This window comes from Tamandua tetradactyla, chromosome 5 (assembly GCF_023851605.1).
Source record: "Tamandua tetradactyla isolate mTamTet1 chromosome 5, mTamTet1.pri, whole genome shotgun sequence".
Taxonomy (NCBI): domain Eukaryota; kingdom Metazoa; phylum Chordata; class Mammalia; order Pilosa; family Myrmecophagidae; genus Tamandua; species Tamandua tetradactyla.
The window spans coordinates 119,086,291-119,101,520 of record NC_135331.1 but is presented as its reverse complement, the minus strand read 5'-3'; the positions used below and the strand labels follow the sequence as shown (position 1 = coordinate 119,101,520).

The 15,230-nt window shown below is 39.2% G+C and overlaps 1 long non-coding RNA gene and 1 pseudogene across 1 annotated transcript in view; one reads left to right on the top strand and one right to left on the bottom strand.

Annotated features, from left to right (window-relative positions):
- LOC143682709 (uncharacterized) overlaps window positions 1-15,230 on the top strand; it is a 49,658-nt gene that overhangs the window by 20,669 nt on the left and 13,759 nt on the right. The window lies entirely within an intron of this gene.
- On the bottom strand, window positions 5,725-15,200 carry LOC143682318 (protein BTG2 pseudogene; annotated as a pseudogene).

The window sequence follows — 15,230 nt, the reverse complement described above, 5'->3', positions numbered from 1 at the left end:
CCCAGTCCCCCAAGGAGCGTGCTACGCCTTTTCCAAGGCCCGAGGCTGCACAACTCTTCCACTGCAATGAAAGGGGAGACTCATCCTCGCCCTTCAGGGTAAACTCACCTTCTCCATGTATATGGGTGGTCCACTCTCCTGGCCAAGGTTTCATGGCTTCAAACCTGAGCTTCCATGCTTCTTACTCTGCAAACTCCAATTTTTCCCTTTATGTGTCCTCCTTTGTCAAGATTGGCAGTGGTTCCATTTACACCAACAGTCCCTTCAAGCCCTCCAGGACTTCTCCATCATTCTCTTCACAGTTCCTCCAAAATCTTCCCTTTAGCCATCCAAAAACTATTCCAACATATCTGGTATTTGCAAACTGCAGCAGCACCCCACTCTCCGGTACCAAATCTGTTCTAGTTTGCTAGCTGCGGGAATGCAACACACCAGAGACGGATTGGCTTTTAATAAAAGGGGATTTATTTTGTTGGTTCTTCAGAGGAAAGGCAGCTAACTTTCCACTGAGGTTCTTTCTTACATGGAAGGCACAAGATGGTCTCTGCTGGCCTTCTCTCCAGGCCCCTGGGTTCCAACAACTTTCCCCGGGGTGACTTCTTTCTGCATCTCCAAAGGCCTGGGCTGAGCTGCTAGTGCTGAGATGAGGAATGCCGAGCTGCTTAGCAGTGCTACGTTGCAATCGCTCATTTAAGCACCAGCCAATTAAGTTAAACGTCACTCATTGCAGCAGACACGCCTCCTAGCTAACTGCAGATGTAATTGGTAACAGATGAGGTTCACGTACCGTTGGCTTATGGCCGCAGCAACAAGACTAGGTATGCTCACCTGGCCAACTTGACAACTGAATCTAACACAAGCCTTTTACATCTTTTGTTCAATTTATTCCTAGATGTCTGATTCTCTTCATTGCTACTGTAAATGGATTTTTTCCCCTAGCTTCCTCTTCATAATGTTCATTACTAGTATATTGAAACAGTACTGATATTTGCATGTTGGCCTTGTACCCATTATTTTGCTGAATTAATTTATTAACTCTAGTAGTGCCATAGATTTTGGGGGGACTTGCTATGTATAGAATCATGTCATCTGCTGTTCTAATTTGCTAGCTGCCAGAAGGCAACACACCAGAGATGGATTGGCTTTTAATAAAAGGGGATTTATTTCATTAGTTCTTCAGAGGAAGGCAGCTAACTTTCATCTGAGGTTCTTTCTTACATGGGAAGGCTCAGGGTAATCTCAGCTGGCCTTCTCTCCAGGCCTCTGGGTTCCAACAACTTTCCCCGGAGTGATTTCTTTCTGCATCTCCAAAGGCCTGGGCTGAGCTGCAAGTGCTGAGATGAGGTATGCTGAGCTCCTTGGGCTGTTCTACGTTGTGCTCTCTCATTTAAGCACCAGCCAATTAAGTCAAATGTCACTCATTGCAGCAGGCATGCCTCCTAACCAACTGCAGATAAAAGAGCAACAGATGAGGTTCAGGTACCATTGGCTCATGTCCACAGCAACAGAACTAGGTGCCTTCACCTGGCCAAGTTGACAACTAAATCTAACTACCACAACTGTAAATACTGGAAGTTTTATTTCTTCCTTTCCAATTTAGGTGTATTTTGTTTTTTTTCTCTTACCTATTTGCTCCAGAACTCCCAGCACAATATTGAGTAGTAGTGATGAAAATGGATATCCTTGTCTTGTTCCAGATCTTAGAGGGAAAGCTGTCAGCCTTTCACCATTGACTATGATGTTAGCAGCAGGTTTTTCATATATTCCCTTTATCATATTGAGGAAGTTTCCTTCTATTCCTATTTTTCTAAAGGTTTTTATTATGAAGGGTGTTGTATTTTGTCCGATGCCTTTTCTGTATCAGTTGAGATGATAATGACTTTTTTTCCTTTGTTCTGTTAATGTGGTATATTACATTAATTGATTTTCTTATGTTGAACCACCATTGCATACCTGGAATATATTCCACTTATTCATGGTGCATAATTCTTTTAATGTGCTGTTGGATTCAGTTTGCTTATATTTTTGCATATATATTCATAAAGGATACTGGTCTGTAATTTTTTCTTGTGGTATCTTTATCTGGCTTTAGTACTGGTGATGTTGACCTCATAGAATGAGTTAGAGTGTTCCCTCTAACTCAATTTGTTTTGAGACTTTGAGGAGGAATGGTGTTAATTCTTTTAGGAATGTTTGGTAAGATTCTTCTGTGAAGCCATCTAGTCTCAGACTATTTTTTGGAGGTTTTTGATTACTGACTCTATCTACTTATAATTGGTCTGCTTAGATCTTCTAAGTCTTCTAGAGTCAATATAGGTTATAGTTTTATTGAAGGTCCCCTACTGCTTTCATAATTCTCTCTTTATCTTTTGCATTTGACGTTTTGATTAGTATGTGTCTTAGAGTAGGTCTAATAGGTCTTATCCTGTTTGGATAAATTGTACCTCTTGGAAATGTATATTTATGCTTTTTTTTAAATAAGATATGGGAAATTTTTGGCCTTTATTTCCTCACATATGTTTTCTGCATCTTTTCCCTTTTCTTCTCCTCCTGGGAGTCCCATGGTGTATATGTCAGTATGCTTCATGTTATCACACAGGTCCCTTAGACCTTGCTCAGTTTTTTCTATTCTTTTCTCTATCTGCTGTTCCAATTGTATGATTTTAATTGTCCTGTCTTCTAGTTCACTGATTCTTTCCTCTGCCTTTTTAAATTTGCTGTTGTATGCCTCTCATGTATTTTTCTTCTTTTTTTCCATCTGCTACATTTCTATTAAAGTAACAAAAAAAGTAGCTTTGTCCATAAAGCTGTACATTCTTCCACATAAAACCACTATTTTACAATTAGTAACTTTTGTCTTTTATGTCAGAATAGCTTACAAATGTACTACCATCATCGATTTTTACCAAATAGGAGAGACAAGCCTGCTCAACAGTCTGGTTCTGGGGTTTTTGTTGTTTTTAAGTGAACATCAAAAAGAAAAGGAGAGAGGAGAGTAAGCATGAGACTGTGAGGCTGTCTCTGAAAAATCAGGGACCTGTTTGCAAACAAGAGGCAAGAACACTGTCTGGAGTGACTCACAGCTTTGTTTCAACCCACAGGCCAGAAAAAGAGCTCTTGGCTCTGGGGGCCCAAAATTAACGTTAAAGCAACAAAAACTGGAATCAGGGTCTGGAAAGGCAGTGTGGAATTTGGAGAGTTGAACTTGAGGCAGAACTGGCAGGACTGGGGAGAGAGAGTGTTTAGTAAATAGCATCTTTTAGAGTCAGAATTGGGTAGATAAGAAACCCAGGAATGGTGTCTAGCAGTGGGGAGGGAAGCCTGGAGGTGGGGGAAGAAAGCTTCCTCACTAAGGGCCAACAGCAGGAGGGAAGCCAAGCTGACCAGATGCTCTTGCTCTAGCTCATTCTTCTTAGGATGATTTGGTTTGAGAAACTCAAAGCCTTCTCAGAATCCCTCATCAACATCACTGAGAAACTGAAGGGTATTTCTACTTAGTGTAATTTTCCATTTTTCTCCAACCCTGAACAATAAATAATGCACAAGTCTACAAATTAGGATGGTACTGGGAGAGTTAGTAACTTCTATAACAGTTGCTCTGAGTACTAGGGGGATAAAACAATTCCCCAGGTTTTGCTTTTAGTGCCAACCCTACAAGAACACCATATAGTCCTGCAGAATAGGGGCACTCCCCTATTTAGCTAAGGAATACCTCTAAGGCAGACTACTCAGCCATAATTCCAAGGACAGTGGGAGAGATGGTTCTCAAAGTCCACCAGGACACCAGGAGGTTCTGAGAGCCAGTTCTTCTCAGGACTTTCCCAGGATAAAGGAAGCCACATTGCATAGTGACTGAACCCTCTTGTTTTAGAAAAGGTAGCTCCATGACCAAACCAGAAAGAGAAAGAAGAAGGAAGGGCTAGCGGGGGAAAGGAGTGTTGTGCTTTTGAAAAGAAGGTAGTAATAAAGGACCTAACATTCCCAATAGCTTTTGAGTCACCTCTCAAAGTGATAAAAGCAACAGCAGCAGGACCTTTGTACAGTTCTAGAAAGGATTTTGACCAAAAAACATCTCCAATGGATACTCTTTGGGGCCCAAATTGAATTGCAACTCACCCTCAAGTTATTTGCCATACATACGCACAGAACAGCATATAGCAAAGCAAAGGTTTTGTGCAGAGTTCCCTTGCATCCCACCCTCAAAAGACCTCTGTTCTAGTTTGCTAGCTGCCAGAATGCAATATACCAGAAAAGGAATGGCTTTTAAAAAAGGGAATTTAATAAGTTGGTAGTTTACAGTTCTGAGTCCGAAAGTGTCCCAATTAAAGCAAGTCTATAAATATGTCCAATCTAAGGCACCAACAACAGGTACCTTCACTGAAGGAAGGCCGATGAAGTGGAGGGTTTCTCTCTCAACTGGAAAGGCACATAGTGAACATGGCAGTGTCTGCTAGCTTTCTTTCCAGGCTTCTTGTTTCTTGAAGCTCCTCTGGGGACATTTTTCAAAGGTCTCTGGCTCTGTGGGCTCTCATGGTTCTAAAAGTGACTCTCTCCGAAATGTTTTCTCTTTTAAAGGATTCTAGTAAACTTACCAAAACCCATCTGAAATGGGTGGAGTCACAACTCCATGGAAGCCATCTAATCAAAAGTTACCACCCACAATTGGGTGGGTCACATCTCCATGGGAACAATTAAAATGCTCCCAGCCAACAGATGAATAAAACATATGGATTAAAAATAAATAAATAATAGGGGGAACAAATGTTAAATTTAGTAGATTGAAATACTAGTGATCAATGAAAGGGAGGGGTAAGGGGGATGGTATGTAGGAAGTTTTTTCTTTTTTCTTCTTATTTCTTTTTCTGAATGGTGCAAATGTTCTAAGAAATGATCATGGCGATGAATATACAACTACGCGATGATATTGTGAGTTATTGATTATATATCAAGAATGAAATGATCATATGGTAAGAATGTTCGTGTTTGTATGTTGTTATTTCTAAAAAATAAGTTTAAAAAAAAGATCCCAGCAAACAATATTGAATGAGAATTAAAGGACATGGCTTTTCTGGGGTCCACCACAGATTCAAACTGGTACAACCTCCAAGGCCTGCCCAAACCCCAAAAGTCCCAAAAGGCTTTAGATTGATGGCTGGGGAATGGGGAGTAACATCTACAGTCCCCTGAGGGTAGAATTAGGAACAAGTCATGTTTTTAAGAAAATCTGCACAGAAGAAATAAGAAGAGGCGTTTTCACTCTCTGCTCTGGATCTCATCAGAATAAGAGGAGAAAATAGGCAACATAGTATTATTTAAGTCCAGGCTTGAATGCTTCCCCAGAGCAGGCCGGGGATGCAGGTGTCCTGGTTGGGAGAGTGAGAGGTTTGAACTGAGTTGCTAACCTTGGTTGCTCCAAGATTCTCGGTGTTGGCCAAGCTCCTCTCACCTCACCATGGCCAGGCCCACCCCAGCTACTCCCCCTCCCACAGGCAGACACTGGCTCCCAAACTCAAGTGTGCAACAGTTCTTTCCAAAGGCACCTGGGGAGGCCAATTTGAAGCAGCTCCCTTTAAGGATTTTTTTTGCTTAAAAATATTTTTGTTTGTTTTTCGCTTTTCTTATGTTCATTTAAAAATGCATACAATTCCCCAGGTTGAGATATGCAGTCACCTGTGGTCACTGCAGAGTGAGCAAGTGGAATGTGGGGGTAGGGGCAGGGGGCATCTAACTAGAAGACGCCATCATGTAGTTAGTTCTTCCAGGGGCTGCTCCTACCCAGCATCATTTGGTTCTTGCAGGTGAGGAGCCCACGGGAAGTAGCCACTCGTGCCTGCTCACACAGAAAACAGGCGGCATCCTTCCGGATGCGGTAGCACACCTCATAGGGGTTCACCACAGGGTCCCCGCACTGGAAAGCAGCTGGTGCAGCTGGGACTGGCCGAGTCCGATCTGGCTGGCCACCTCGCCGATGATTGGGTCCATCTGGTGGTTGATGCGGATGCAGCATAGCCAGAGCCCTTGGACGGCTTTTTTGGAAACCCGTGGTGTCTGTGGTGCTCTATTCGTGTCTCCTGGAGCGGAGCTAAAAACTTTAAGCCTCTACTCGCTCACCAGCCTCGGGTCCTCAGGGGGCTGAGAGGCAGCCCACAGCGGCGGCATCTCGGGCAGCACATAGGTTCTCTTCCCAGTCCAGCAGGCCCGACTCAGTGCAGCTCCGGGAGCTGAGACGTTGCTGGGCAGTGAGAGGACTCCACGTGGGATGCAAGGCTGGGTGGAAGAGTTCAGTGTACCTGTGGACAAGCTACAGCTCGCCTAGCTGCTGCCCGGGCTTTCCTCACATGTATTTTAAATCTCCAGTTCCTGTGTTTTTAACTCCCATAAGTCCCGTCATGTTTCTTTTAAACTTTCCAATTCTCTCTCTCTCTCTCTCTCTCTTTTTTTTTGGTCATATATTGTCTTCTTAATATCCTTATTTCTGTGTTCATAGTTAGTATATTTCCATCCGTATTTTCCTTCAACTCCTTTAATTGATCTAGAAAATTTGTTTAAACTTCTTTAATAAGTTGTCCTAAAGTCTGTATTTCCTCTGAAGTGTCAATTTGTTCCCTTCAAGGAACTATATCATCCTGTTTTTTAGTATGGCTTGTGAGTTTACACTGATGTCAGGGCATCTGATTTGCTAGTTTGAAAGTCAGTTTCTCCATCTTGTTTAGGCTTTCTTGTACATTGGCTGTGTGTTAAGGATCTGCTTGAATACTTATTGAACCTGTAGAGGAGCCCTTTTTTTCCCCCACTTTTTTATTATATAATATAACATACATACAAAGAAAAGAAAGAAAAAAGCAATAGTTTTCAAAGCAGCCTTCAACAAGTAGTTACAGGACAGATCCCAGAGTTTGTTATGGGCTGCCATATGATCCTGTCAGATTTTTCCTTCTAACTGCTCCAGAATATAGCAGAGCAGCCCATTTTTAACTATTCAGATCCCTGACCATTATTTTAATTATTATTTCTATCTATTCTAACTGACCTTGCCCACTAAGAAGCTCTATCTTAATTTCCTGCCCATCCTCCTAGTTTGTGAAAGTTCTTATTCTTACATTTACATTTCACCACCCAGAAAAGTAATTTTCAAATTATAAAATTATACTCTGCACTTCCTTTCTATTTGTAAAATTGTCAATATCTGATAAGAAGCAGATGCAAAAAATAGATAATGAAGGTGGAAATACATAAGGGCAGTTGTCAAAATAAGGTCAGGGAATTTGATGAGACATGTCAGACAAAAAATTATGAAAGTCATTGGTATTCATTTCCAAAGGATGCATTAGGGTAAATATGTTTGAACTAAACCACAAAAAGGAGAAAGCTTACCTGCTGATTCATGTTTTCTCACATACCTTTGGCTTATACATTAAGTTCCAAGTGTCTTATCTGTTCCTATTGACACAGGGGCCCAAACTAAGGTCCTTATCAAAGATTCCATCAGACTTCCAAATAGGGAAGTAAGAGTCTATAATTCTAAGGTGCCTTTTAATAACCTATGAGTCCATTAACCTCTGGCTACTTGTAAAATTGGTTGAAAAATCTTGTGCATTTCTTGAAATTCATTGTTTAATTTTTCAAAGCTGTTGAGTGAATACTATCCGGTCCCAACATGTGAACATACAATTCTTGGTTGTATGGAATAATGGCGATAGCAGGCGATGTGGTGTCATAAGACTTGGGTTGAAGCCTCAGACTTCTGCCTGTGTAATTTTGGGTGTCAGCCTTTCAGCAACTTTCCATTACTTATAAAAGAGCATATCATAGGTGTGTGTGTGTGTATGAGTGGGTGCAATGGGGATTGGGTTGGAGCATGCCAATTAAAAGGGTTATTAGCTTATCTTTCTGTGTGTACTTACATTTTGGCACTGGCCCTCAACTTCATTATAAGTGGATGAATCTAGGATGGTAATTCCTACCCAAGAGAGACTAAGGTAGAGTCCATAGGGACAATTGAGAGCCAAATGCTGGGTAAAATAACTATAGATAATAAGTTATAAGCTCAGAGACAGGTTGGAGGCAAAGTGCAAAGTTTAAGAGCCAAGAATTTGGAGTTAGATGGAAATGATATATGACTAAGAACAGGTCAGGAATAAGGGGATAAAATCTGGAGAATTGCTGAAGCAGCCTTGGCTTGTCAAAAACTAAATTTTAGTCAAGTGTTATATCACTGGGATGATTTTGGATCTGAGTTAGAGAACAATGACTTAAAGAAGTCAGAAAAATGTAATTCTCATATAAGAAGAAGCTTGGAGATAGAACAATCCAGACTTAGTTAATTCAGTGGTTGAATTGTCAAGGAAACATGTTTGGTTTGTTAGTTTGTTCTTTTTTCCTGATTTGTCATACATAGCATGCTAATCTGTTCTCAGATACATCCTCTGCATAGTCATAAGATGGTTGCATCAGTTCCCATTTCCATATACAAATATGACAATGTCCAAAGACAGAAAGGATGCTTTCTCCCTTTTTTCATTTTTTAATGGTGAATTTCTCAGAAATTCCTCATAGCTACTCTCTCTTCATGTCTCATTGGCCATTATTATGTTATGTGCCCATGCTTAAACCAATCCCTGGACTAAGAAAGAAGGCCATAATTATTGGCTTAGTTTTCAACTAAAGATGGGCTAACACATCTCTGGATCATGTGGTGGGATGAGATAAACAGAAATGAAGGCAGGGCCCTTCAAGCAAGAAAGAAGCAGGGAAGAGCTGTTAGGAAGGCAAACAATTTGTGTTCACAGTAATCATGGGCTGTTGTCTATGGGTGATTGGGGTGATCTAAAGGAGTAGAAGCAGAGAAAACTATAAATATGCTGTGTCAGAGGGGAGCAAAACTGGTGGATTCTAGGAAAAAAAAAGCCATACTTCTGGGAGTCTTTCTTTTGGAATGTCAAGTTGGAGGATGTAGTTAAGAGAGGAGCCAGTATATGGGAGACAAAGGATAACCAGACATAAAATGAGGTAAAGAGAGTCTGAAAGAGTGACTCAAGATCTTGGCTGTACAGTAAGGGTAGTATACTATGTCCTGGTTGAGTTATTTACCCTCTCAGAACTTTAATTCTTTATTTATAAAATGTGGTGGTGACATCAATTATTTCACAGATTTGGAGGATTTATTAAGATAATCTAGGTGAAAGGATATATTAAACTTTAAAATAACATCCAGATATCAGAAGTTATTATAGTGTGTGATTAACAGTATTTAATCTAGTACTTTTGATGTGTCTGTTTCCAGTGCAATTTGGGACATGGATTTAGTGCAATAAAACTTTAGCAGCATTAATATAATCTGTCATTTTTATTCATGATGGCCTAATTTGCACTGCTATCATCAAATAACATAGGATATCTGGATTTAAAAAAAAAGTGTCCTAGTCAAAATATTCATCTCTAAATATTTTGTTCATTCTTCTCTATTATATACCTATCCGTGTGTGAATATGCAGTTGTCTCCCTGCCCCCAGTACATGGTATGTGTGTATGTATGTGTGTGTGTGTGTGTGTTTGTGTGTGTGTGCATGATAGTTAAGGAAGGTACATCTGTTCCTTTTTCTGTGTGTGGACCTATGACTCAGTTAAATATCCTTCCATCATTGTGGAAAGGAGTTTTAAAGATATAGTCCACCTTTTTTTGTGTGTGTGTGTGGGCAGGCACCAGGTATTGAACCCAGGTCTCTGGCACGGCAGGCAAGAACTCTGCCTGCTGAACTACTGTGGCCTACGCTATAGTCCACCTTTTTAAAGGTACTTAAATTTTAATTCTTAAAGCAAACAAACAGTTAAATAGGTAATATCTTCCAAATTTGAAATGTACATACCTGTAGCTATTTCAGTAATTAGGATGCGTGTCCTGCACCACTGTAAATCATGAAGAAGATTTGTTTATTTTTTAATTTTTTCAAGTCTGTTGCTGCTGCAGCTGCTAGGTTTCACCCACTCTTGAACAGTTGGCATCAAACAGTATATGACTGTTGTAATTCTCACTCCATATAACTGTTCAGTGTATGGTTATATGTTCCTCAAGAAGCAGAGCTTGTGTCAAAATCTAGTGTGCAATCACTTCACTGGGGTCTTTGAGGCCAGGGAGCAAAGATGAGTGATTTCTGAAGCAAAGCAGGAAAAGGAAGAAATGTAAAATAAGGATGCAAAATGAGGATCAAATGGATCTCTGTACAGACAACTAGCTGCTCAATCACAAAAGTGTGTCTTAGGACTGTCCTTGTAAGATAGGGGGAAAACTTAAATCTACCATTGGTCAGATGATGGCTAAGAGCATGCATGGGTACAGAGCATGCTTCTGTGTTATCCCACACAGTGGGGTCAACAGAGAAGCCCTGGAAGAAGGTGAGAGGTTCCTCCTGGTAAGAGCCTGAGGCGAGGCACTGCCAAGGGGCACCTGTACTGAAAATGGGTGGAGGTACACAGACTGGTTGCTTCACTTATGGCCAGAATAAAAGACAGATGAGGCGAAGTGAGTCTGAAATGGTGCATAAGACATATCTAATACATTGTACATTCAAAAATAATTTGGGGCAAATTATTTTAATACTAAAACATTATTGTTTATAAGTACTTATGGGGGAGCCATAATTTATAAGCATGTATACAGGGATATGGATGGCATTCCCTAATATTTTTAAATGTTGACCTAACAAATTCAATAGATTTGGTGAGATAATACAATATTCAAGGGTCCTATTGTATGCTTTTCTTTTCTTCTTAAAAATGAAGAGAAACATAAACGATTGAAAAAGTAAGGCATTTGGGCAATTCCTTTAATTTTCGAGTTTCCAGACAATTTTATATGTGTGCTGGTAGGTCCGGCATGAGTGTAAAAACATGATATGATATTTAACTAAGAGCTGTCGGTCAGGAAGGAACATCTTTGTAGTTGAGTAAAGTATTATCCCTTTGTGACTTTTTGTTGGCATTCAACGAATGGCAGAGAAAGACATTTTTGTTTCCTTAGAAGACATTATGCTTTCAGGTATCATGCCATACTCAAAGAGCAAAATAGTAATATCTGAGCTCCAGCACTTTCTTTGTGTGAATTTGGACAAGATAGGCGATATCAACCAGTCCCCTGCATTTTGTTATAATTTCTTATTGTTATTATGGCTATCATGAGCATATGTTGGTACAACTTAAATCTTTTCTAGATGAATAGGCTACTCTGCAAACCTGTGGTGATGAGGCAAGGTGTAATTATCATGGTTAACTTTGAGGCGCTACAATTTCAAATAGCATCAACAAGTTGCATTGAAAAATCTTTCTACTGAGAAAATGCTGATCTGTTTGACATTACTTGTCAGAAGAAGTTATTTCCAAGAAAAGGGTAGAGCCTAGAGAAGAGGGCAAAGTTTGTCTTGGTACTGTCTTCTTCTTTCACTACCAGGATCAAATATCTAATAATGAAACTTAAGGATAGTGGTTAAATTTTGAAAGAGGAAAGTATTTCGTCAGCCAGCAGATTATAGTATATTTGTGACCACGTACTTATGTTGTGCAACTCTTATTCGAACTGTTTCCCTATGACACCAGCCCACAGATTTTTAGATGATTGTAAACTAATTGACACCCAGGGCTTGTTTTCTATTATAAACTATTCTCGTGAGTTGCAAATAGTTTTTGGATTTGTTACCTTTGGTAAATTGACTTATGTATTCCCAAAAACACATGTTCTTAATCCACATTCCTGTAGATGTGAATTTATTATAAATAGGATCTCTTGAAGATGTTATTTTTAGTTAATGTCTGATCAACTGATGCAGGGTGAGCCTTAATCCAGATTACCGGAGGCCTTACAATAAGAACCTGCAAGTCACAGAAGCCAGAAAGGATAGGACATCACCATGTGATAAGAGACAGAAATACAAGCTAAGGAACACCAAGGATTGCCTACAGCTAGAAAACCAGGGTCTTTGGGGAGAAAGCAAGCCTGACTGATATCTCAATTTTGGACTTCTTCTCACTTCAAAACCATGAGCCGATAAATTTGTGTTGTTTAAGTCCAACTCATTGTGTGGTATGTGTGATAGCAACTCTGGCAAACTAAGACATTACTCTTTCATACAACTAACTACATGGAATATTTCTATCTGTTTCAGCCACTAAAGGACACACAATTAAAGGAAGCTAATTTACTTGCTTTATTGTAATTATAATGTGCATTTTTATAATTATTATGTGCATTTTGAATTATGAAAGTAATATTACCGAAACATTAGAAAATAGAGAAAAGACTTAGAAACATCTGTAACTTGTCACCCTAACAGAAACACTGTTACTTTTTTGGGTATTTCTTTCTAGTGACTTTTCTATATGTAGTTTATAGTTGAATGATTGCAATCATATTGCACATATAATTTCTTAGCCTTCTCTTTTCCAACTAAGGAATTTTGTATTTGCTCTGCTAGTGTGAGTAAAAGTTGTTACTTTTCTAAAGGGAAGACTGATAGTACATAACAGATAATTTAAAGTGCTCTTGCCCTTTGATACAGCACTACTACACCTAGAGAAATTTTGAAAGAAATCAAAGATGTTAGCAAAGATTTATGTTCAAGAATATTTATCAGTGTTTTGTAATAGTGAGAGTTGGGCAAAAACATAGTACTGTAAATGCATAGAAGATTGCTTAAATAAATTGTGGTACATTTATACAATGGAATAACATTCAGCTAAAAATTACATTGTAGGATTATATATTGACTAAGAAAAATGTTTATAGGTCTACAGCTATGGGAAAAATAGTCTAAAAAAGCAGAATAGTATACATAATTCCATTCTAAAAAGTTATATATATATATATATATGTATAAATCACTATAGATACAATTAAAAGTTAGTGGTTTTCTTTGGTTTATGAGATCATTCTTAAAACAGCTTGAATTTTAGGTTACAGGTAACAGAAGGTATTCCAGAATGGGATTTAACGCAGAGAATTATGTACTTAGCAAAGCACTGGAGGAGCTGGAGAAACAGGCTCTTGGCTGTGTTTCCCAGAATGATGCTCAGACTTGCCAAGGTAGCTGCTCCCTCTGCCATGATCTGGAAGCTGCTGCCATGATCCTTGGCTCCAGGACTTAGGCAAACTCAGCTGAGAACTATAGCAGCAAAATGGTGCAACCACTAAGCCAGGGACCAGACACTGTTATCTCTGTTATCATGGCTGCAGAAAAATGAAGGCTGGTAGGACAGTGCTTGCCAGTAAAATCCAGAAGTACAGAATAACCTCCTTTCCATTTTCCAAATCTGAATGGGTGCATCTGCTTGGTGGAAGCCAGAAAGCCAATCGAAACTGAGCCTCTATAATACAGTAGGGCAGTTACAGGGGATTGGAATGGAGTTGTGAACCAATCTGCCATACTGGGCCCAAGACTTGATTTCAGTTTTGTCCTTTAGTGCTATTGATATTTTCTAAACTTTTCAGCATTGACTATATATTACTTTCATGATTAGAAAGAAATAATAAAGCTTTGTATCGTGAGTAGTTTTCGGTGTTATTGCATAGGTTTTATAGTCATCACCTTTAACAGCTATTTACTTGATCTCAACTGAGAATGAATGTCCCACACTTTCCTTTTGTATAGTGGGATCAAATTCCAAACAGAAAGTTTCTGTATTTCCACAACAATTCTGAAAATATTCCAGTTTGTATGAAGTGAAAAGCAAAAAACAAAACAAAACAAAAACACACGCATAAAAAATAAATGCAATTCATAGGGAGAGTGCATGGTCTGGGAATACAACTCTTGATATTAAAAAGAAGAAGAGCACAAATATTTAGGAGAAAAAGAGAAAACAGCTATCTTTCATTTTGATGCAACCATGACACATAGTTTTGCCCTGTTGGCTAACTCACAGCATGACAAATAAAAATGCCCCTTCCACAGTATCCCTACAAGGGTTAAGAAAAATGTATTTAGGTAGTAAATCTTACTGAGTTGCTTGTCTAAGACTCTACCTGCCAAACATGGCAGATTCAGTTTGGTGATGCTTATGACACTGTCTACCAAAAAAAAAGCAGCTTGAACATAACAATAGTTCCTAGGGAGGAATTCTGTTTCATTGCCTGTAATATGAGTCTGCACACTCATCTCTATCCAGAATAACAATTCAGTGTGATTTTAATGCTTTTTTTTCTGTAGTTTGGGGATGTCTGCAGACTGCCTCTCAATGTGTGATATGACACAAGACATTCAAGAGAAGGAAGGTGTCTGTTTCTCCAAAAAAAAATTTTGGCAAGAGATAAGTTGAAATAACTCATTTAAATGATGAAAAAAAAAAAAAACCCTGCAGATACAATTTCATAATAGATCTTTAGATAGAAAGTAATTTATAGTAGATTGCTCCTACATTTATAAAGGAACATTTTCCAAGCTTATTTGGCAAATTTTTGAAAAGCAAAAATGAACAAACAAAACCAGGCTAGTGGACCCTCCTCTGGTGAGTCTGATTCAATAGATGAAGGGTCCCGCCTAGGAGATCTCTGTTGAGAAAAACTTCTGATTATCTAGATATTGCTCACCAAACAAAAGGAGATAAAGAGGGCCTGTCATTTGCTTTGACATGCCCACAACATCGGGAAATATCTCTTAATACCAAGCACTGGGAAAAAACAAAAAGGTATTGGCCATGGAGATAAAGGAATGATATCAACTGTCCACCCTCCCTGCCACCCATTCTTCCATTCATGTGCAAACATTCACCACCAAAGGACTTGTGTCTGACCCTGAATGTCAGGTTAAGGCTCTTCTCTTTATTAATTAATTATTTACTTTTTATATAGAATATTTCCATCACCACAAGAATCCTTTGTGTTTCCCTTTTAGAGCCATACCCACTTCCCTCTTGTTCAAGACAGAGACCCTCTCTGTATTGACCACAATTTTATTTCTAACATGGAGAATAGTGCCAAGCATATGGGAAAATCTCAACAAATATATATTGAATGAATGCTTGAACAAACTCACCAAAGCTGAGCTTGGAGGGCTGGAACAATGAGGAGGTGGTGCGACAGCAACTGGAAGGCTGTTGAAAATTTGCTCATGGGACATGCGGGGGATGGTTATCAGTTGCTGCTCTACGCTGCCTGAAAGATTTCTGGCCTCTTGCACCTCCCTGAAGTTGCTCTTTTCCTGTAGGTTTGACATAGTTTATAAAATATATGTTTGAATCTTTTG